The sequence below is a fragment of the Corythoichthys intestinalis genome, chromosome 10 (assembly GCF_030265065.1).
Source record: "Corythoichthys intestinalis isolate RoL2023-P3 chromosome 10, ASM3026506v1, whole genome shotgun sequence".
NCBI classification, from domain to species: Eukaryota; Metazoa; Chordata; class Actinopteri; order Syngnathiformes; family Syngnathidae; genus Corythoichthys; species Corythoichthys intestinalis.
Genome location: NC_080404.1, coordinates 29,866,314 through 29,890,427, shown reverse-complemented (window position 1 = coordinate 29,890,427; position 24,114 = coordinate 29,866,314). Strand labels below are relative to the sequence as shown.

Here is a 24,114-nt window from a genome sequence, read left to right as displayed (position 1 = left end):
GCTCACCGCGGCGCGTTAAAAGTGCTGGAAAAAAAGTCTGCCACGTTAGAACCCGATTCGTTACATTATTAATGGTATTATTATGTTCACTCTTATCATATTATTATTATTATGATTTTTATTCACAATATATTTGTAATGCTCTTTGTAATTGCTATTTGCAATATTAACAGCAGTGTTTATTAAGGATTTAATGTAGGTTTTTGGGCTGTGGAGCGAATTAATGGAATTTTAATGTATTCTTATGGGAAAATCCTGCTCGACATACGACCATTTCGACTTGCAAACAAGGTCCTGGAACGAATTAACTTTGTATGTTAAGGTACCGCTGTCATAAAAATCAAACATTGTAAGCAGTTACTCACAATGTTACTCATTACCTGAGTATTCTTTACACTGAATACTTTTCTACTTGTACTTGAGCACATTTTTTGGATGACTACTTTTACTTTTACTTGAGTAATATTGTTTTGAAGTAACACTACCCTTACTTGAGTATAATTTTTAGCTTTTCTACCCAGCTCTGATAAAAGGGATCCAGGAGGCCATGTCTCTGCACACTTTTGCTTTTATGAAGCAACAACAAAAACAACAAAAAATTGCACATCCTGCGATAGGAGTGTTGCGTATGCGCACATTGCGATGGCGATGTTCAAACGATATATTCTGTAGCCCTGATCTCTTGTACATGCAGTTTTAAAATGCCCTTGAGTGTCATGAATGGTGCTTTAAAATAAAATGTATAATTATTGTTATTATTAATAACCCTTGTTTTGAAAATGTTTTTACATTAAACTGGAGTCTTCTTGTTCAGTTGGATGATCTGATGCATTTAAACTCCCATATCTTTCTCCGCTCCCCACAACTATCACACTATTTCACAAGGGACTTGCACTTCACACATTTCATTTGAAAATTTAAAAAAATGAATTCATGTTCCATTTTCACACCTCTTGTGGGAAAATCCTGCCTAGTCAGCACTACAGTGAACTTTATTTTTTTGAGCCGTGTGTTGTAAAAGTTCCTGACAGAGAAAAAGAATACCTACTTCTTTTTTGCCTTGATAAATGCAGATGAATTTTAATTATATTGACCAAAGTAATCTTGGAAACTGACCATTTCATCTTAAACAAAATATCATTAAAATGTATATGAAATAGGCAGATTAAATCAGTCCCAAATTAATGCTTTTTCCTGATGTAGTGTCAGATTATTGTTACATAAATCCTGGAGTCTAACTCAATCACTGTCACTCATGGCAATAATGTCCAATCCATTTGAAATATGATGATGATCACTGCCATCCCTCTCAGTTCAAATTGACTGGACATCTATTGCCATTAATGGCAGCCAATGAGTTCATGTTAAATTGGATTTTGGATACGTTTACAAGATACTTGTACTTACAACCAGTGCTTAATTTGTAAATCATAAGGTGCCGGAATGCAAAGTACATATGACAGCGCAGGGATGACTAGACACGCACAGGTCCCAGAACACAGGCAAAAACTGGTGTCTAAAACAACAGGCAAATGCCCACTTGCCATACTGTGGGACTTACAAACCTCAATTTCAGATAATATCCATGGTATAAATGTTATGACAACAATTTACAATTATTTTGGCTTTTCTCTGCACAGCACTGGCAATTGCCCACATAACCACATTTATCGGTCCGGTCCGGTAACACTGAACGCAGCCTTTTTTCTCCTGACCCTCACTACACTCTGTGTTGTGTGTAGAGGAAAGATCGGGCCTAAAAAATCCAGCCCGACCCGACCCGGCACGCGGGTATTAAAGACCGACCGGCCCGAGGCTGATCAATTATCTTGATTTGCAGGCCCGAGCCCGAAAAACGAAACTAAATTTTATGTTCTTTTCATAGGCCCGAGCCCGAAACCCCCCCGAAAATATTATGTTTATTCGTAGGCTCCACTCCAGTCTGAAATCCCCCTGAAATTGTACTATGTTTTATTTGTGAGGAGGAAATGCAGGGATGTGATGCTTTAGTCAGACCTGGACAGAGCACTGCTTGGAAAAAGGTTGGGTTTTGCGTGATGATGACTGTGCATAACGATAACAAATTAAAGCCTGTCTTTTGAAACGAATTCTACCAGTTAAACAAGACTAAGATGCATATTCAATAAACAATTATATATTTTATATATGTGTGTTTGTTCTTTCAGGCGTACAATGGATTTGACATTTAATTTCTTCGAGTTGGCAGGAAAAAACACAAGTTTTCATGATCATCATCAATGGATTTATCCATCCATCCATCCATCCATCCATCCATCCATCCATCCATCCATCCATCCATCCATCCATCCATCCATCCATCCATCCATCCATCCATTATCTTCTGCTTAGTCCGGGGTCGGGTTGGGTCGGGTCAATGGATTTAAACAACGAAATAATGCTGGGAAAGTTTGTTATCTGGCCCCAAAGTTCCCACCGCCTTACAAATTGTGGAACCCAAACCCGAATTTCCCATAAGAAGCCAGGGGTAGTAATTCTGCTTCACCTTGAACTGGGCTGCTGTCCAAACCCCGTCGCTGGAGGACGTCTCACTTTCTTCTCCGCTTAGTGCACTCTCCTCTCCTTCTGGATCTTCCTTTGAGCGAGCTGATGTAGCGGTTCCCGCCTTTCGCTCCGGCTACTTGACCGGGCTAGCTGATGCCAGGGTACAGGCCTGTTGTTCTGGCTGTTGGTGGTCCACCTGGCTGACTGCTGGCGCTGTAGCTGGTCCCGAATCCTGGTGGAACTGATCCTGACCAGCTGCTGCCACGGTAGTAGCCTCCTGCTTGGCTGGCTGTCCGTGAACCTGGCTAGCTGCTGCGGCCAGTGGCGGACTTGGCAATTTTGGGGCCTAAGGCGAACATATCCAGGGGCCTTTTTCTTGTGTCAGGGGTTAAAAAGGTGAGAAGGGTGTGGAGGAAATATGTTCCGGTACACTAGGGCTGTCCTAAAAGACAAATTTTCTCCTGATTTGTCAGCCGACTAGTTTTACGATTAGTCGACTAATCTAATAATTTACTTTTTTTTTTTTTTTTTTTTTTTTTTTTTTACTAATTTAGTAATGAAATTTTTGTTGACGCTTATTAATTCACAAAACCATTTTGGAACACTTAAATTCTTTAATAAAATACACATAATCATGTAAATAACAATAATTAACCACAAATAAACAATGAGGTTAAATGCTGATAGCATTTACTAGTGCAAAAGAATGGAAAGTAAATAGATTCAGAACACTCACTTTGTCTTTCCAAAATTATTCAAAACAATTCTTTAAAAAAAAATTCTAGCATTATTATTATAGTATACTACTATATATAATAGTAGTATCATAATTATAATAATTATTCGTTGCTAATCAAATTTGTCATAAAGAGTGTCATTTGAAAGCTATTCTTAGTGTAGGATCTGTATTCTGTAGTATTTATTCAACATATTAAAATATTCATTCTGAAGTATGTGGGATTAACTCCAGAAATTGTTATTTATTTGACAAACATGACTTGTTTTTATTTTGAAATGTTCACCGGAGGCACGTTCGCTAAACCGCTCACTGAAAGTTTTACACTCCGTAAAAAAACATTCTTCATCATTGCTTGTGGTGTCACCAACAGATTTAAAAAAAATTTCGTTAGATGTTAACCAGCTGTTGAGTGTTATTGGATGACTGATTGCAACTGTACTGCATTGTTTCGCCACAGGGTGTGCTGTCGTGTATTTTATGCTCGGCGTGAAGAAGAAGAAAGTTAAAAGAGGCATTAGTGGCCTGTTCTCAACTTCTCACTCACTGCACTTTGGCTCTCATGGATGGCACGTTCGCTCATGTGTTCGAAATAAATGATAGCCAACGTGCAAAGTAGCAAGTGAGCTCTAAATATAGCGAGCTTAGTGGCGTGAAAAACGCGGGAGAGCTAAGTGAAGCTAACGAACAGCGAAGCAGAGCTAAGCAATGCTAAACGGAGCTAAGCAAAACAACACTAAATGAAGCTAAGCGACTGATACTCAGTCGTGGAACAGTCCATTGTAGTGCGTGTGTGTGTGTGTGTGTGTGTGTGTGTGTGTGGGAGGGGGGGTCATATAAATGCAGTATTCAAATGGCTTTCTTTTTTGTTTTGTTATTTGTTTGTTTGGTATGCTGACATAGTTATACGTGACGAATAGCTGGGGGTGTTGCTGGCTCCGGTGGCCCAAGCCCTTGCTCGTTGGGGCAAGGGCAGCTGGTTGGGGGCCTAAGGCGATCGCCTACTTCGCCTGAATAGTAGATCCGCCTATGTCTGCGGCGCTTGCCTCCTGCTGCACCTGCTTCTCACCGTTAGCCTGATCGTTGCAGCTGCCCTGTTCACCGGTTGTTGCTTTTTTGACTGGTTTTGCAGCTTCCTTTTTTTGGACAAAAACCCTGTAAATTCAATTGTCTTTTTGGCATGTTGAAATAATGTTTAATCCTGGCTGCTTGCTCCCCAGATGCCGCTGAAGTTTTTTTTTATCAGTGTCGGGGAGTGGCGTGATTTGTCATCATCAAATCTCCGACTCTTTCAAATGACGTTAGTTTTTTTTTTTTTCTATAAACAACATACAATTCTTGGGATTATTTCTGTAAATTAATGTATGCATATTTTTATTTTATTTGATACATTATCAAAAAACGTTTTTACATTATTATTATGTTCTAAACACGAGAGGTAACGGATCGCGCCAAATAAGTCCCGGAACACAGGGAGGCCAAAATCAAGAGGTGCCGGAACATGTTTCGGCATATTCCGGCACAAATTAACCCCTGCTTACAACAAAATACTGTTGGCCTATCTAATTTATGATGGAATAAAGCCCATTATGTTTATGTTCTGCACCTCCTGTATAACCCTTGCGTAAAATCTGTTTTTTACACACCTAATTAAATGCATTCAAATTGTTTTGCAGCATTGCATATTTGGCAGAAGCTGTGGTACACACAGTCATTTAGTTGGTGGGGAAATTACTCTGAATTTTTTTTTTTTTATTATTCTTTTTCTTTTTTTAGAAAGCTTGGAGTTGGATCCTTTCACACGTGTTGTCGGTTCACATCGGTCATGTCATCATGGTGAAGAGACTGAACAGGCTCAACTTACCAAACATTTTGGGGAGGTGAAGTGTCTGGAGGTCACCTTTCAGCTGGATGCCTTTCTGCGTCTCTGTTGTCTGCTGGGGGGGCAAGATGATGATCCTTGCAATGGATCATGACGTCTATGTGGCAGACAGGGAGTGAAGAAAAGGAGAAGATGAAAAAACAACGTGACTAAATTTGGAAATACGCACAAAAAAAACAAAAAAACAAAAAAAAAATAAATTAAAAACAAGGGCTAAAAGCAACATAATGTCCTTAATATGCAGTCCAAGTACGTCACTCCCAAACGTCTCCGTTTGCGCCTAGCCATGCACCACTTTCTTTATTTGTGCAATGTGATTTAATCAAGGTTGTTCTTGACTAGAGTAACGAGTGCTCTAGGCTGGATAATATGTGTCAAAGGAAAGAATGGCATGTCTTTATGTCTTGGGAAGTGTTCATGCCTTATATAGTCGTAGACTAGAGTTGCACACTGCTGGATGGAGCCAGTGATGGAGGGTGGGAGGATGGGGGGGCAACGGAAGCGCACAAAAAGACAGCTCATTAAGCTCAAGTCTTGCGAGGACAAAAAGACAACATAATGGACAAAAGATAGGCACTTTTGAAAAACGGAAGTTTCAATTATCAGGATGGATTTATGTTTAAAAAAAAAACAAAAAAAAACAAGAATAATGGGAGAAAGGTGGCCGTGGGTGAAGCCTGAAACGGTGTAAGAACAATCAAGGAGATCAAAACACCTTGAGGTCACGCCAACAAGTGAGCACAAGCATCTCATTTTCAAACTACAAATTGAGTCACGAAAGGTCAATGATGCAAACATTGCTTGTCAGATGGGACGAAGCCTGACATTTATCACTTTGGCACCCAACCGTGTTTAATTATTCCAGCATAGTCTACTTCATCCCCCACCCAGAAATCTTTCATTAACAACATGGAGTTTTACCACTTTTGCTTCCGCTACATTTTGACCACATTTCACTTCCCATGATACCAAGGAATGTCAGTTGTCTTGGAAGGGATCAAAATGGAGTACAGTTGCTCATTAAGAATAAGCAATAGAAATAAGTACTGTATATGGGAGGAAGAAAAGGAAGGTCGTTCCATAAACTTCAGTCTTGGAGCAAATACTGAGAAAAAAAACATGTTATTGTTTGCCAGATCTATTCATGTACTAATTTTTTGTTTTTACCTCCACAGTTCAAAATGCTATCAAATTGGATCACAGATTTTTTTAGACACAGCATTATATCATTGTAAATTTTAAAAGTTTATTTCTTTACATTCAGCAAACTCACTACATCGGGACCCCCCCCCCCCCCCCCCTTTTCTTGGTTATCAGGTCCCCCCACATGGTGTCAACCGGAAATACAACTAGCTAACGATAGCACCAACATATTCATAGTTCATTAGAGTAGGCGTTTAATGTACTTGTTGTTGTTTGTGCCTTTTATCTCTCTCCCCCTTTTCTTCAGTTCCCCTATTACCCCTTCCTGTTCACCGCTTTTTCCTTTTTCCAAAATAAAAGAGGAATGTTTAATGATCACAATGGATATATGTCATACTCCCATGTGTAGGGTTGCCACCTGTCCCTTAAAATAGGGAACAGAAAGAACAGAAAAAAGAACTGAAAACCAGAAATTGGGAATTAAATGTTGCATTCCATATTGAACTAATACAGAATATAAATGAATAGATACATTTCTGTGCATTTTAGGAGTTTTGGGGATGTGCCTTTTTTTCTCTGCCTGTACAGCTCTGGGCGCGAGGGCGGCATCCCATATTTCTTATTTCTGAAAGGTGGCAACCCTACCCATGTGATACATTAAAACTGTTCAAAACAATCGGGCTCTCACATCTCCATTCTCCGTGTCAAGCAGCTGAACAGGACTGGTTAAAAAAAATATATATATACATTTAAAAAAAAAAAAGAAAAAAAAAAAAAAACCAAGAAAACTAAAATAGACAAAAGTGGACCTATTGAGATCTAAAACCATTGATATTGATTTCAAGGACATTCTGTTCTTGAGTTGGAGCCCATTAGTGCCGTTTTGAATACTTTGACGAGTAGGTAGGCTCGTTTTTGCGAAGGCCGTTGCAGGTCCTCAAGGAGTTTGCAGGCACGCATTCATTGCATTGCATTCATTATGAAACAGTCCAATGTAAAAAAAAAAAAAAAAAAAAAAAAAAAAGCAAACTTGCTGACATGGCGCATATTAAAGCAGGCTCAAGGCTTTCTTCAGTCAACAGAACGGTGGGCGAATGAGTGTGCACCGCCAGGTCTCCACCTCACCGTGTAAAATTTACTAAATGATCTTCCCATTTTTTTCTGATTTTACATTGATATCCCACTCTCCTAGGATCCATTCAAAGTAAACCTCAAGTGATCAGACATTTTATCAAATGAGAAAAGTGGAGATTCAGGAATTGAACACTACAAGAATCCAAGCCACATTAGCAGTGTTAGGAAAGCTCATTTTCTGCATGAACTAGTTCAAATTGCAGTACACAGGTTTTAAAATGAACTGTTCAGTTCATAGTTAGAACCACAGAGAGCAATTATTTCATCCACTTAACACAGAAACTGTGTCAGATTAATCTTCAGATTTAATTTCAAATCTGCGTTGGTACTGACCTGTTAGTAAAACTTACTTTGATGTTGATACTGGGCCAGTGTTCTGTCAGATTTTGTACCGCATCAGAAATTGCAACTTTGAGGTTCTGCACATGCACATAACGGCCGCGAACGCAGCGATTCCAAAGTAAACACTAAAAACTTTCCATAAATAAAGGGATTAGGTACTAAATTTTGGTCATGGGCGCACACGAAGGAAAGTTCTCTCTCTTCTTCCCCGTTCCGTTAAGCATTTATTTATTATTATTTATCTATTCAAATTGCAGAAGTATGTTTATGATGGACCTTGTTTAAATATTATCCAAAGATGCTAAATAAAGCCCAACTGTAAATGAATGGTTATTCGCCGCCATAAAACCTTCGGAAGCTAAAGCTGCCATATTTTCTAAAACAACACAGCCGTGACAGTCTCAGGTACAGTAGCTTGAGTGGCCAGGTTGGATAGTTTCCCGCTATCAAGGTTTGTTTGTTTGTTTTTTAATAGTGTTTTTAGCCTATGGCTTTATCTGCAGTTTTGTCGGAAAGGCTCTAATTCTGAACTCATGAATGTCTTACGGGTTCACACAGCCAATGGGATGAAATATGGGGGATGGGGGAAATCATGGTTCTGTGTTTGATAGTGAGGTGCATAAAAAAAAAAAAAAGTTGACATCGCATATACCGCAGCAGCCGCGTATGTTCTTTGCTGCACAACACCAGTACTTGACAATAAACGAGATTATGAATGCCGCTCACAGCCACTAGAATAAGCGCCTTGACGGTCATCTTCATATTTTGGGCGAACACAAACCATTCATGATGGATCGTTCATTGAACCGCCACATTAGAACCCGATTCATTACATTATTACAGGAATTGTAACTATTATTACTATTATTGTATTATTATTATGATTTTTATTCATAATTTATTTGTTTTGCTCTGTGTAATTGCTATTTGCAATAGTAGCAGCAGTATTTACTAAAGATTTAGTGTCGGTATTTGTGGTGTGGAACAAATTAATGTAATTACCGTATTGGCCTGAATATAAGACGGCCCTGATTATAAGACGACGCCCTCTTTTTCAAGACTCAAGTTTGAAAAAAGACTTTTTGACCACCAAATTAATTTTTATACAGAAAATAATTATATTACATCCGAAATAAATGATAACAATATATTTGAGAGAAAAAGCATGTTATTTTGCCTCAATCAATTCTTAATATCTGAACAGTTAAATATGTAAACTAAAGTGCAATCATATTCGTAAATGAATGGCTTCTAGTTTTTGAAATGTAAATAAACTAATCTATTGTGATAAAACAACACAATTGCAATAACTGCATTAACTATCAAAGTGAAGTCTAACTGTAACTGTAGTCTTGAAACAAATCTGAATAAGGAAAAACATTGTAATAAAATAATGCAAACTGGTTAAACTTGAGAGTAGCTGAGATATGTCATGACAGAACATCGCTTCAATGATATCTGGCGCCATCTAGTGTCGTGAATGGGTATAACGTCGAGACCGTGAATATAAGATGACCCCCTCTTATTTCAATGCAAAAAACACCGTCGGGCCAATATGATATAACGTATTCTTATAGGAAAATCCTGCTCGACATACAACTATTTGGACTTACAAAAAAGGTCCTAGAACAAATTAACTTTGTATGTAGAGGTACCACTGTATCTGTTTAGGCTAGACACATAGAGAAACAACAATGGAGGATAATGGGTGGCTCCTCTAGTTCCTTCTCATCACTCTTATCCCAGAGGAGACTGTGGGAAAGAAAGAAATGGACTGAAGCGGCAACGTGGAGACTTAGGAGAATGATACGGCATATAGCACACTGCAATGAACCAGTCACTCTGAAACCAGTGGATATGCTTCAATGGCAAGTGGATTTATGTTAAGGGGACTGAACGAGCTGTACACTACAAACAGGACTTGATTAGCCCGATTAAACAAACCTTGCTACTGGTTGTGACATTAATAGATGCAAGTGACAAGAACTGCTGTTTCCAATAGATGCTGCAGCCATTCCACCCAGTGAGACAACTCTGGCTTCACAATTATTTATGAGGAGGGAGGGAAAAAAAGAACAGAAAAAAAACCATAGCTTTCCAGCATATCAAAGGCACCATATTTCAGTTTCTTTCAGCAAGCCTTTTTGCCTTTTTCTGCATAGGAAAAACATAAAAATAGAATTCAAAAGGATGATCCCACAGACAGAGAAAACACAAAGGGGTAGTACACTAATAAAACAAATGCACAAGACGGACAGACAGATTCGAAAGGCGCCAATCCTGAAATATAAACTCAGATTAAACACTTACGAAGGAGCAATAAAGGAACCGATAGTGTTTGCTGAAGTGGGAGTAACATTTGCTTCTTGCAAACGGTAGCACACAATGGTGCAATTTACTGTGTATGCTGTATAAGTGTGACATCACTCCTGGCAAAATATAAACTTCCCCTGGACAAGCTTAATTTAATTTTCACTTTTTTTTGGTCAATTGTTTTAGGATTCTGGACAGCGAACCGTAACTACATCTTATCATCTCATCATGCGACACTTCCTGCTAAATGAGCTGTTGCGAGTGGAGGTGGAGCACTTGGCAGGTAATGAAAGCCAATTGATTGGAGGGAACAGATGGAAGAGTGGCTGACACCGTGACAGGCCCTGATGGGTGAGACCTAAAAGTCCATACACTGCTCACCAAGAGTTTAGGATATTCATTTTACATGTAAATTTCAGTATGAAACCAAAATGCACTCATATCGTTACATGTGAACTTAGCGCATTAAAACACAATTCACAATTTCAACGAATCCACTCTGAAAAGTGCAAAAATACAATTAAAGTGGCTAGTTTGAACAGATTTGATTTCATGTCAGTTTTGAAGGAATGCAGAGAGGAATCTCCAGAATTTTAGACCTGCAACCCTCGAAGTTCAGGATGGAAGGAGACAGATACATGGTTGTGGAATGGAGAAAAGATACGATACAGAAGTATTTGTGGGGATGGAGTAGATTGGATAGGTACGAATGGGACTTTTTATGTTGCACTTGGAACATCTAAAAATTAGTGCTGTCAAATTTATCGCGTTAATGGGCGGTTATTATTATTTTTTTAATTAATCACGCTAAAATATTTGACGCAATTAACGCATGCATGGAATGACCTGTTCATGCGTTGCCACAAACAGTTTATGCAAGTGGACACATGCGTTCATTGGACCGCGCCTTTTATTGGCTTAGGCTTTGTGACCTCTTTCACAACAAATATAAGTAATATGGCAAACGACGTAGGGAAGAATGACAGGCGACGATATTTCCCTACCATGCTTAATTAAACACAACGGAGAACATACTGCATACCATTTGCAGCCACCACTGACAGTCATGGTTGTCCAACTTCCCATCATGCATTTGGGCGAAATAGTTAAGTCGCTGCAGTGTCATTAAATGAAAGCACAACAAAAATAATATTTCTATCACAGGAGACGATCTTTTTCTTAACACGCTTAATTGAACACAACGCAGAACATACTGTATACCATTTGCAGCCACCACTGACAGTCATGGTTGCCCAAATTCCCATCATGCATTAGGGCAGAACAGTTAAGTGGCTACGGTATCATTTAGTGAACGCACAACAAAAATAATCTTCCTCTCTCTCAAAAAATTAATGTTCACAAAAAGAAAAGTGCTCAATTCAAAGGGAACTGGCATTCCCAATTAAAATAGCTATGCAAAATACACATAAAACTTACTCAGACTTTGCCTTCGCTAGATCTCTAATTAATTTAAAACTCGCCATTGACACTTTGTGGCGTATTTCAATCACCACCTCACGTAGTTAAAGACACTGTGAAAGAACGGCAGGGAGCCCATGTGATGTCCCGATCGGCGACGTCAACAATGGCAGGCTACTGGTTTATTTTTTGATTGAATATTTTACAAATTTTATTAAAACGAAAACATTAAGAGTGGTTTTGATATAAAATTACTACAACTTGTACTCAAATTTATCTTTTAAGAACTACAAGTCTTTCTATCTGTGGATCCCGTTAACAGAAAGAATGCTAATATTGTTAATGCCATCTTGTGGATTTATTGTTATAATAAACAAATACAGTACTTACGTACAGTATATTGAATGTTTATGTCCGTCTTGTGTCTTATCTTTCCATTCCAACAATATTTTACACAAAAATATGGCATTTTTTAGAGATGGTTTGAATTGCGATTAACTACAATTAATTATTTTTTTAAGCTGTGATTAACTAGATTAAAAAAATGTAATCGTTTGACAGCCCAACTAAAAATACAATATGTAGTATTTTTTGTATTGAGTTACTGTTTGTTAGGTGACAGTGACAGTGAGTTTTTGAGTCTGTTTTTTTTTTTTTTTTATGTTATATGGTCAACTTAACTGTGTCAATAAGCAGCTTGATGCTCTTTTGTTTTTTGGAAGGTGTGTTCACATGCTGCCAAACGTATGCTTGTGTTAAGTTTAACTGAAAATTAGTGCAGATATCTTAATTTTCAGTCAAAGCAAAAAATCTACTGAAGCCATGCATATTTCACAGTCGGGTCACTTGTATCTCAAAGGCACCACTGCATTAATTTACAGAGTTATTTTTACAACTGTGCTGGCATCATCTTGAAGAAAAGACACTAAAAAAATACATCAAATGATGTGAAGAACTCACACATTCCATTTCCTTATGTAACCATTAGATGAAACAAGAAAAAAGGAACACACACTCCATCTGGTTTCCCATATGTACGGCACAAGAGCGTAGGTTTGGTCTCAACATTGGTGGGGATGCTATAAAGGCAAACATGCATGTACATTTGTTGCTGGGGACAGGACATTATTAGACCAAACAGATTAGGTGAACGGGGGCCAGAGCTAAATTTCCCACGAATATGCCGATGTGTTTCCTATGTAAAAATGAAAAAAGTTAAAATCATTAAATTACAGTGATTGTTTTTTTTTTTTTTTTTTGGGGCGGGGTTACTACTTAACCTGTACATGGAACTACATGTTAGCCTACATTGTCCTTCACCACAAGAGTAATACCTTGCTTCAATTGGTTGTGTTTTTCATCTTCTTTTCCCTTATTTTCATCTCTAAAGTGCATCAGTGGGTTGAGCAATAATGGGGAAAAAATTCTCAATAAAGTAGAAAATAAATGAATACCATTTTAATGAATGAATGAGTACACTAATAGGTATTTGGTATTTGGTTTCAAAAGTGTAAAGTCACAACATGCTCTAGCCTTCTTTCCTTCTAAACCCAGCCGTTTACAAGAAGAAAAGCAGCAGCATTTGTTTTTTTGACTTTCAACACTTTCCTGTGAAACACAGACCGGGTCCTGGGACATCTCCTGGGACATCTCTCACTCTTGCTCACGTTTTGCTGGTTCAATAGTTTCCAGCAGAGTTCACTACAATTTTCACACTTCAATTAACGATCATAGTAGAAAACACACTGCAAATTAGACCATATATAAGTCTGTCAATCTTACTTTCAGCTAGCTATTTTTCTTATTTAAAGAAATCTGAGTCAAATTTACTTGAAGCACTGGCAGATATTGTCACTTATTTGTAGTAGAATTACACTGAAAACTAGAGAATTTAACTCGCTTTAAGAAGGTGTGTTTTTACAGTGTACTCGAGTTTTGTAGGTTGGCAAGTTCACAAAGTTTAATGCTATGCTAACTCTGATGCAGGTCGGACTGTCAGCAGCAGAATTAGTGGCGTGTTCCCCACTGTCCACAACATTGACGTCTTTTTACATTACTTACAGTGGCTGCTGTTACTGGTGGTAGTGGCCAAAAAGGGCTTCTAATATCCCTCCTCTTCGAAGGGGGCGGAGGAGGCGGCATGTAGACATGTATTTCAGTCTAGGTTGTGTGTGTGCGTTTGTGTTGGTGGGGGGGTAAGAGTGGTTCTAGTCATCAGCCAATCAACAATACAATGAACATAATGGGAATAATTCACTTAATAATGGGAGGGTCAATTCTATACAACATATGGAAAGACAATCTAAATGACCTATATAACTGAAGTCATTATATAATGCAAATGAGGTTGCTTAAAGTTAGTGGGGACAATTTGAGCATCCTGAAAAGTTGGTAGTTTTTTGCCCCTACCGTCCCTATGCAAATCTACGCTCTTGGTACGGCAAAATATATTCAAAGGGTTTTTGTCTTCAATTCACCTCTCATTCAATTCAATCAGCTCATGTACACAAATCAGACAAAACATGAGACTGAATGAATAAACGCGCTGGTAGGTTCAAGGCCACGCCTCATTACTTTTGTTTTGCATGTGAAAGATTCATTAGAGGAATCATCAACTCATGCATGTTTATCGCATTATAGACAATTGAGCTCTGTCAGGTATCACTGTCTTTACACATTTTGCATACTCGCAAGTGAATGCATTAAAAAGATAACTCCACATTGAGACGCATTGAAAAATAATGTTGACAGAACACTGTAAATTTCCATCATAAGTCCATAAATTGTTTGAAACAACAAGTCATCTTTTAGCTCCCCCATTCTGAAAATGTGGATGTACAAATCTGAAACATCTTTTTAAACAATGCAGTTTTACACAGTCTATACTGTAATAAATCAGCATCTCCAACAGTATCAGCATTATAACCTATCTAAAGAATGTTTGATTGTGAGTGTATACAGTAATGTGTCATAATGTGTGTGCAGGTAGGGCATCCTGACATGAATTTCATGAAGTGATGATAGCTTTGATAGCAATCATCCTTGAAGCGACACAAGCAGAGGCAATAAATGGCTCGTTAAGCTGCAGAATACCTGCTGGCCTCACGCTACATCTACACTTAATGACAAGCCAGTAAGAAAAAAAAAAAGACTTTGTCATCATAGCAGATGACTCACAGCCGGTTATAATGACTGAAAGGCACACAAACGCAAACGTACACAGAACTTAATGAGGTCAAGATGAGTGCCCACACGATAAATGCTTAGGTATATATCGTCTATACTGTATAGAGTTATGATAGGCAAGTTGAATTGGATCAGGTGCACCTCTTACATTTTTTTCTTCTGTGCTCTCACAGCAAGAGCAAAAGATGAAAAAGAAGCAGCAGAAGCGTAGTAAAATGATTTCTGGAATGTTCTCTACACTCACTCTGTGACACTTCACACTCTTTTTTTGTGTAGGCAAGTGTGTATCCATATCCCGTCTGGGTTGTTCAGCGATGGGTTGTTCAGTGTCAATGGATGAGGGAACCTCAGTCAAATCATTGTGCTTGAAATAAACAGCAAAGTGCAAATCATCTGGGATCTTGAATTAGAAATGATAAAGAGATGAGAAAGCTCTATCCACATCATTAACCCCGGGTGCCAAAGTGACCCCACCGTGCCAGCCTGATCTCATTTAGCCAAGTGAGAGAGCGAAAGGGTCAAGATTGGGACCGTGGCCCCTTTGATGCCTTAACGCCCATCTTTTATCTCGCGCTGAGTGAATGGGACTGAGCTTGCTGTCCAAAAACTCAATTAGCAGCGCTCTCTATGTGAGTGGACAGCCCACGAGTAGGCATGAGGCTCTGAGGTTTGATTTGCGGTGGAAGAAACAAAGGGATGAACAGTACCACCATAAAGAGGTTTTAAAGATGACTGCCGCTCTCGTGAACAAACAGGAAGTTATGAGCTAAATGTGTCATCGTGTGCAAATAACATCCTTGTCCCCTGGTGTTTATTTTATTTGCCACACATGGGGAAAAACAATAACACATGCTTAAATTTTATCAAAGGACAGAGATAGACCGATGCATTGTTCAAACTGGCACAAGAGCCAGTGCTGGCCCAGCTGTGATGAGCTGTGGAAAGACACGGACATGCGTTGGCCTGAGGCAAAAAGATGCTCGCCTAAATTTCCAAACATCTTTTCAGTGGGCAGGGCTGACAGTCCTCTTTATACACGCCGTTGCAAACGCATGCAGGCGCAACAAAACATTGAGGTTGCTCATCTTGCTAAAAGATGAGTATTTGTCAATTCAACAATGTTTGGTCAGAATGATTTCACTGAACTTAATAGCGGATCGGTTGACTCACAATTTTTGTACCAGCTAATACTGAACAAACTTGGTTAAGTTCTTCTGCAATAAGTCATCCAAACTTTCCTTCAAGGACATTGCTTTGTGCATTTAAACAGAAAAAGGTCTTGCTAGCCTCAAATCATTTGCTTAATCTTCAGACCTAAGCATGCTACTGAAAAACATGACGCGTTTGCGTCTCTAAACCAATAAATCCATTGACTTTAGTTGCTATTCCTACTTCTGGGAGATTATTGGATGTAACTTTACCCATCGATTTGCTTTGAAAATGGCTGACCAAAGGCAACTTGAAAAAGGATAACGTAAAGTGCTCGTGTCTCATTAAAAACACATTAACATTAAAAATAACCAATAAAAGCATGAAATATCGTCAACCAAAAACTTGCTCTTTGTTCTGGTGTTTGAGTAAAAATCAGCATAAGTTTTTATTTTATTTTTTGCCCAGCAGAAAAAATGTGAGTCTGAAGGCGTTAAAAACAGAACCAGGTGAACTTCCCTATCGAAGTTCTTCAAAAAAAAAAAAAAAGAGCCTAAAATGGTTATGTTAAACTACAACAGCCGACTTCCAGGTCACTTTCGGGTATTTGCTTTGATGGCATTTTTTGTGGATTCTGCTAAGATAAACATGTCCAACTAATTTAATGTCCAACAATGACCCCCCACCCCCTACAAAATGAGTTATGGCGTGCTACAAAATAAGTTATGGCTGCGTTCGGTGCACCCATCTGGATGAGTTTTCAGGTTTTTTTAGGGTCCAAGAAAATAATAATAACTACAATACTGGAATTAGTCATAGAACAAGTGGGTGTTATAGCACGAGTAATATCAGCAACATCAAGCCTACTTTTTCATTTAGGGTAAAACAAAAGCTGGGTTCAGAACGCAGGTCTTAGTGCACAAATCCATTTTTTTTCGTGTTTTTCCGACTCAAGTGGGGCATTAACTTGACGGTCTGAAAGTGACAAGTCGCAAGTGGACCATTTGAAATTCGATCTGGGTCACTTCCGCATGTGGTTTAAATCCGATTTGGGCCACATTTTTCCAAGTTGTGGCGGTCTGAACTGTCAAGTCTCCCAAATTGGAATTTATGCAGGAATTACGTCAGCAAAGAGCGAGAGTGGCAGGCAGGATGGCAGCGATGTAGCTGTGCATTAGCGTTAGCGCCTAGCTAGAACTTGGCTTTTACGCAGTAGGCAGGCTTGACCACAGTCATAAAAAAAAAATCTAATGAAGAAAAGGATAAACCTGATAATGCTCGGATTTAGTTCTGTGAGTCAAATGAGCAATATTTCAGTATTGTTTACATGGCCGAGTCGGGGCAAACTGACGCACACACATAAGGCATGTGAGCACACACATAAGACTTATGTGTGTGCGTCATGCGTTCTATCAATCCATATAAACTTTTAATATAACACTAAACGGGGATTATTAATGCCTGTTATTTGTGTCCTTTTTGGAAATTAAAGTATGATCACCCTGGAATGACATACATGAGCATGTGTAGTTAGTGTGTAGTTTGCTCAGCACGTGTCAGACTATGAATTCGTGCGCATGCGTAATACTTGAACAGGCTCAATTGACAAAGGCAGTCTGAACGGTGTAACGGTCACCTCTGTGTTCCTTAAGACATCTACCACACTGTGGCGCCTCTTTATTTATGTTCATTTTCTTCTTCTGTTGCTACTCACTTTTTGTCGGAGTTCATCGTGACCCCGTGTGGTGTACCGTTGTGCTCCCGAGTGACTTGGTTCTGATTATTTCTTGTACAATAAAAGTGCATAAGTGGAAATCTGCTTCTTTTTACTTTTTATGTACCCATCTGGCCTGCAGCGCGTTACAACAGGCACGCCAAACAAAAAAAAAAAACAAAAAAAACAGATACGACAAAAATCAGAACTGTGCATTATGACCTGTACTATGACACTAGCCTCATTTTCAACAGTATAGGTATTATTGCCCATTTCTGTAGCCATGCCAGCATGAATGACAAGCTGAGACACACACACATGTGAGTAAGCCATGGAAGTTAGACAAAGAATAAAAAGCAAAGAAAACTTACAGTATAGTTGCTCATTTATTTTTAACACGCATTTTGCTATGAAACAGCACACAGAAATGGCCTTTTCTAACTTCGGGAAGACAGCGTGACTGTGACCATCAGAGCTGCTTTGTTGTGATGGTCACTGGGTAAGCAGTACACAATACTCACAGGAAAGCAGGCGGACAGACAGCTAGGGCTTTCATTCTACAGATTCAGCCCAAAATGCAATAAAAAAACTTTAATAGTTACAACGCTGGTCAACACAATGCATTTTAAATGACAAACGTGGGACTTATTTGCTCTCTCTATTCTAATATAAAACACAATCAGGAAGAATCAAGCAAAAACAATACTGAGTCAAATTGGTCATAAAAGCTACTCTGGAGTAAAAGTGATGCATATAAATAGCAGACATTTCTATCTGTCGGGCATTATCATGTAAAATTGACTTTTTAACGGCTTGAAGACAAATAGCAGGGTCTCAGGGGTGGCTGGCTCCCATTAAGTGTGAAATTAAACAATCCAGCGAATCTTCAACCTGATTTTGAGAATGTGAGCAAACAGGTTTGCATTTCTTCTCAACAAAAGCTGGACTCGTCATTGACCCAGCAGAATATGGGGCATGGTGTACAGTTGCTCACTTGCACGGGACAGGGCTTCCCCACAAGAAATCAGATCTTGTTGTGTCCTATAATATTTTATCCTTGGGGTATTTGATGAAAACATGTCACAGTCATATTGTTAAAACTCCTTATTTTTTAAGCTCATATCATCCCTTTAAAGTAAAAAAAGCTGTATTATGAATGGCACGTATGTTTAAAGCCTTTTTTGAGTGCAAAAATACTTCAATTGTAAAATGATGTTTTGACTGCACATTGACTACGTACGCCTAACATTGTGGTTTTCCAAAGAATTCAAGGGAAAAACTACTTCTACTTGAGCTAAACATTTTTGAAATGCGACAATGTTAAATAAATAACAAGAGCATTAAAAATCAATATCAGATTGTAGTTTAAATGTCCATTCAGCCAGATGTGCCCTTTTTCCTCCCAACTTAGCATGAGAAATGTTTTTGTTTTGCCGTCACGCTGAAGTTTGACCTTTCTCATATGAGGGGCCGTCAACTGCTGCAATATGACACTAGGGGTGATACAAAACCAGCATGTCACATTGTTGTGTTGCATTATTATCCCTGCCTAGTGTAGTATATCATAATATTACCCATACTACACTAAAAGCTTGCACCGAAGACAGAATGACCTGGAAAAAATTAGAGTGAGTTTTAGAATGGACTTTCTACATAAATATGTTGAACCATTCAGTCAGCAAATCCACAAAACAAGCACCAGCGCGTGTGTTCTTATAATAAAAACCTTCCCACCTCTTTTGTTTGCAGTTCTGAGCGAAACAAACACAAAGAAGCTTTTGCTCGTGCGAGTCTTTGGATGGAGTCTTAATTCTGCAGCGAGCTGCGACTGACAGCAGGGAATGAATGATTCATGACGCCCATTGTGGGCGCGCACTCGGGAAATGGATTTCACCAGTTGATGCCAGTCAATACATATTTTTGAATATGGCAAAAACGTACGTAGGAAAAAATGTCATTTAAATTGCTATGTTCAGGTTTACAAGAAACGATAATACCTTCTGACAGCTGGAGGGCCGTTGTTGTCCATTACCAATGCCGTATGGCATGCAACTTTCCATAGGTTTTCATTAAGAAAGGAGACAGATACATGTGCCCATCCCTGCATTTTTTATATTGCTTGTCTTCATTTGGGTTGCAGGAGGGGATGAAGCCCTTCCCAGTTGACGTTGAGTAAGAAGCACACAACATGAACTAGTCACCAGTTAATCATAGTGCATATATCACAGGGCATACTGTATATTGTTATGTTTTGAGGCGACAGTGGTTAAAGCCACAAGAAAGCTAATATGGCTCAAGGAAAATTTAAATATTAATACAAGAGATCAGAAAACTAGGTTCAAAGGTGGGCCAGTTCTGTGGGAATAGGGGTGGGAACAAGGGCAGTCCTCCAACCCACCAAAATTAAGTTTGGAGTTTCTTTTTTGTGTGTGTTGATTTGTTACTGAGTACAGGAGAGTTATTACCAATCGATCGGGTCCGATCACGTCATTTTCAAAGTATCAGAATCGGCAGAAAAATATCGGCCATGCCTTTTTTTTAATATATATATATTTTTAAATAAAATCGTTTTCTAATTGTATTTAACGTTACAGACATAATATGTTACACTCATCCAGAGTCTTTAGTTTAGGCTTAAGGTAGGGTTATCAAATTTATCCCGATAACGGCGGTAATATGTTTTTTAAAAAAATGTATCACGTTTAAATATTTAACGCAATTAATGCATGCATTGCACGACCCACTCACGCATTGTCGCGCTCAATCTGTAATGGTGCCATTATACCTATATAGAGAGATAAAAGGCAGCATAAAATGAGTAGAGTGAATTTTGGCAGCCTTGGGAGGCTTATTTTAATTGGCTAAAGCCTTACAATCCCTCTCCCCACGATTAGAAATATCATGGGAAGCAATGTGGGGAAGCAAGGTAGCAATTGATCAATTTCTTAACACCTTATTTTATTTCCCAACGCAGAGAAGATATACCAATTGGTAGCATTACGCACAGTCATGGTTCCACTTCCCATCGTGCAATGGGGCATGGCTACAGTATCATTTACTGAAAGCTCAACAAATACACTAGATGGCAATATTAAGTTTTTCTATCCGTGGATCCCTCTCACAGAAAGAATGTTAATAATGTAAATGCCATCTTGAGGATTTATTGTCATAATAAACAAATACAATACTTATGTACTGTATGTTGAATGTAGATATTCGTCCAAGTTTCATTCATTTTTTCTTAATGCATTGCCAAAATGTATATGATCGGGAAAAAATATCGGGAATGATTGGAATTGAATCGGGAGCAAAAAAAAGCAATCGGATCGGGAAATATCGGGATCGGCAGATACTCAAACTAAAACGAGCGGGATCGGATCGGGAGCAAAAAAACATGATCGGAACAACCATAATTATTATCTTTAATCATGATAATAATAAAAAATAATAATAATAAGTGTGGGGAAACACAAATCTACCATCATTTCTTTAGTCACATTGCGGAAACGTGTGGTATGAATCATACATAAGGTCGGATTTCTCGATCACACCCATCGTTTATTTGCTCACTCAAAACTATTAAAAATGTCAACTATCATACAGCTATAATGTTATTTAAAGCAAAAAATAAATTACTGCCACATAATATACAAAATCTATTTTAGGTTCGTGAGAATATTCATACTCTGCGAGGCTCTGGAGATTTTATGTTACCAAGATTTCGAACTACTTGCAAACGTTTTCGTGTGTCTGTATATGGAGTGAAACTCTGGAACAGTTTAGACAACCATTTCAAGCATTGTCAAAATGTCCCAAAATTTAAATCGTTGTATAAAAATATGGTCTGGTCACAGTATAATGACATTTGCTGACAATGTGTGTTGCTGTTTTTGTCAATTTGTGTAAATATTAAGATTATTGTAAATGAGCCAACTTTAGTTGGTTGTCTGTTGGTTTAGTTGTTTTTGTCTGTTTTTCCTTTTTTCTTGGTTTTCATTGTGTGGACAGGAGTACCCCACGAAGTAAGGATGCTGGACAATGAAATCAGCGGTGGGATAAAATAAGTTTTTTCTTCTTCCCACTCCCTTTCGAGTGCAATTATTTTTGTTGAATTATATTGTATGTTTTTTTTAATTTTTTTTTTAAATGTGTGCATGCTCGAAAATAAAAAAGCTTCATCATCATCATCATCATCATCATGATTCCAAGTTCCTGATGGGTTGTGGCAGTGAGTTCCAGAGAATGGGAGCGGCACCAGCCAAGGCACTGTCCCCCAAGGTCCGGTTTGTCAAGTTCACTTTTCGATCATGCATAAGCTGAGGAAATATCCTCTGTCTCCCAGACATGTACACTTTTTGCATCACAGGGGGCTTTAACTGATGAAAGTATCGTGGAGTCTATCTTCAAAAAGAGACCGATACTTTTAAGTGGGCATGTTCTGCTTGCGTGCACTTGTGGAAGAGAATGATAGGCTAGTTGAGATAACATTCTATCTCTAGAGTCCAGAGGCGGGAAGCTCATGTTAGCAACCGTCTAATGGCAACAATCGATGAGGAGATCAGGAGCACAGAAGTGGACTCCGAATCCAACTCCACTTGCAGTTGCCATTCGACCTGATTACTCTGTGTCACATAAGACAAGCTGGCATCATAGTAGTGGCTTATTTTCTACATGTTCACGTTGCTATCAGCAACTCGCTATGGTTTACCCTCTTTCACTACCCGATTGCAGCAGCCATCCAATTGTAACAGTGCATTAGCGGAAAAAAAATAAATAAAAGTTTCTAAATCTTTCAGGAATCAGTGTTGTTTTCGTCAACAAAGACGAAATGACGATAACGAAAATATTCCGTCAATGACACTTTTTCATGACGATGACGATACAATAACGAGCTAAAAACATGTTTTGGGAGACTAAAACATAATGAGACAAACGCTCTGACAAGACGAGAACGAGATAAAAATGTACAAAGGTTTCCGTCTCATGTTCAGAATGTGTGAAATTTAATGTGTAAAATTTAATGTGTAGTTAGTAGAGGTGTGCATCGACACTGCCCTCACGATTCGATTCGATTACGATTCGGAGGGCCACGATTCGATTCGATTCGATTCGATTCAGAGGGTCACGATTCAATTCGGTTCGATTCGGCAATGCATTGCAATGCATTAAAGCCTGGGATGCATTAAAATTCTAAAGCAAAACATATTTTTCGTGAATCATGAGCCAACACAAGCGGACAGACATTAAACAACTTTTTATTGGCTCTTGTGTCTCTCCTGGTTGAAGTCAAATGAAAATAGTAAAAATCAGATCACAGCATTTAATTAGTGCTTTGAATGAGACCAGGGCTTTCTCTTTTTTTTTTTTTTTTTAACACACAGTAGCAGCCTTTCACACAGTGCAACATCTGAACTCCTGTGCAAAATCAGTAATAACAGTCACTGTATTTTAGTCACAACGACCCATCAATAAAAATATTCAAGTAAATATTAAAGAAAACGACAAAGAAAATATTGTAGTGCAGCAGCATCTTTATCGCAATATCAATCCAGGGATGAGTTCAGTTGCAAACAAAACATCAACTAAATTGCAATGTAGAACAAAAGTAAAATGTAGGCCTAGCCTATCTTATATCTATAATATTTCTCGCTCCCTCTTTCTCCGTTTCAGCCATTGTTATGTTATGTCCTATCTCTCTGCTCTCTCGATTACAACTGCGCTTGTCTGTGACGTTACTCCGGTGAGGAAGCGGATTTGGGTTCCTCGTCCCCCCTGCATAGAGGTTAGATCTTGTGCCCGAACCCGACCCGAAATGTTAAGCATTCACGTTTCGGTGGGTCGGGTCGGGCCGCCGCGCCGGACTAATAAATTATTTAAAAAAAAAAAAAAAATGCGTAGAGGGCTGTGGTGCAGCCCTCTTTTTCTTCTTCTCCTCCCATTATTTCGTTGTGTGAATGCTTTTATAATTCTCATAAAAATATGTAGACTATTTAAATATTGAGTAAACTTGCATTTTTTTCCTGCCAACTGAGAATTCGTTACGAAAGACACTTTTATTTATGCACACAAAGGCAAATGTGATCCTTTTGAATCTTCTCCTCTGTGTGTCTGTAAAACCGTGTTTTTTGTTTTTTTTTTAATTAAACTTTCCCAGCGTTATTTCGTTGTGTAAATGCTTTTATAAATCTCATAAAAATATGTAGACTATTTAAATATTGAGTAAACTTGCGTTTTTTTTTCTGCCAACTGAGAATTTGTTATACGAAAGACACTTTTATTTATGCACACAAAGGCAAATGTGATCCTTTCGAATCTTCTCCTCTGTGTGTCTGTAAAACCGTGTTTTTTTTAAATATTAAACTTTCCCAGCGTTATTTTGTTGTGTAAATGCTTTTATAAATATCTTAAAAATATGTAGACTATTTAAACAGTAAGAAAACTTGAAGAAATGAAAATAAATTGCTGCTGGCTTTTTTTTTTTTCCGCATCACTCGGCTCGGGCATGCAAATCTATAGTTAATTGATCTGTCCGGTCGGGCTTCAATACCAGCGGGCGTGTCGGGTTGGGCTGGA

The 24,114-nt window shown here is 38.5% G+C and overlaps 1 protein-coding gene across 3 annotated transcripts in view; it reads right to left on the bottom strand.

The window, feature by feature from the left end:
- The window catches only part of chrm3a (cholinergic receptor, muscarinic 3a), a 145,310-nt gene that overhangs the window by 88,950 nt on the left and 32,246 nt on the right, over positions 1 to 24,114 (bottom strand). For all 3 annotated transcript variants that reach the window (XM_057848659.1, XM_057848657.1, XM_057848658.1), the window contains one exon: positions 5,124 to 5,238. The gene's annotated coding sequence lies outside the window, so the exon portion shown is untranslated. The remainder of the gene's footprint in view (positions 1 to 5,123; positions 5,239 to 24,114) is intronic.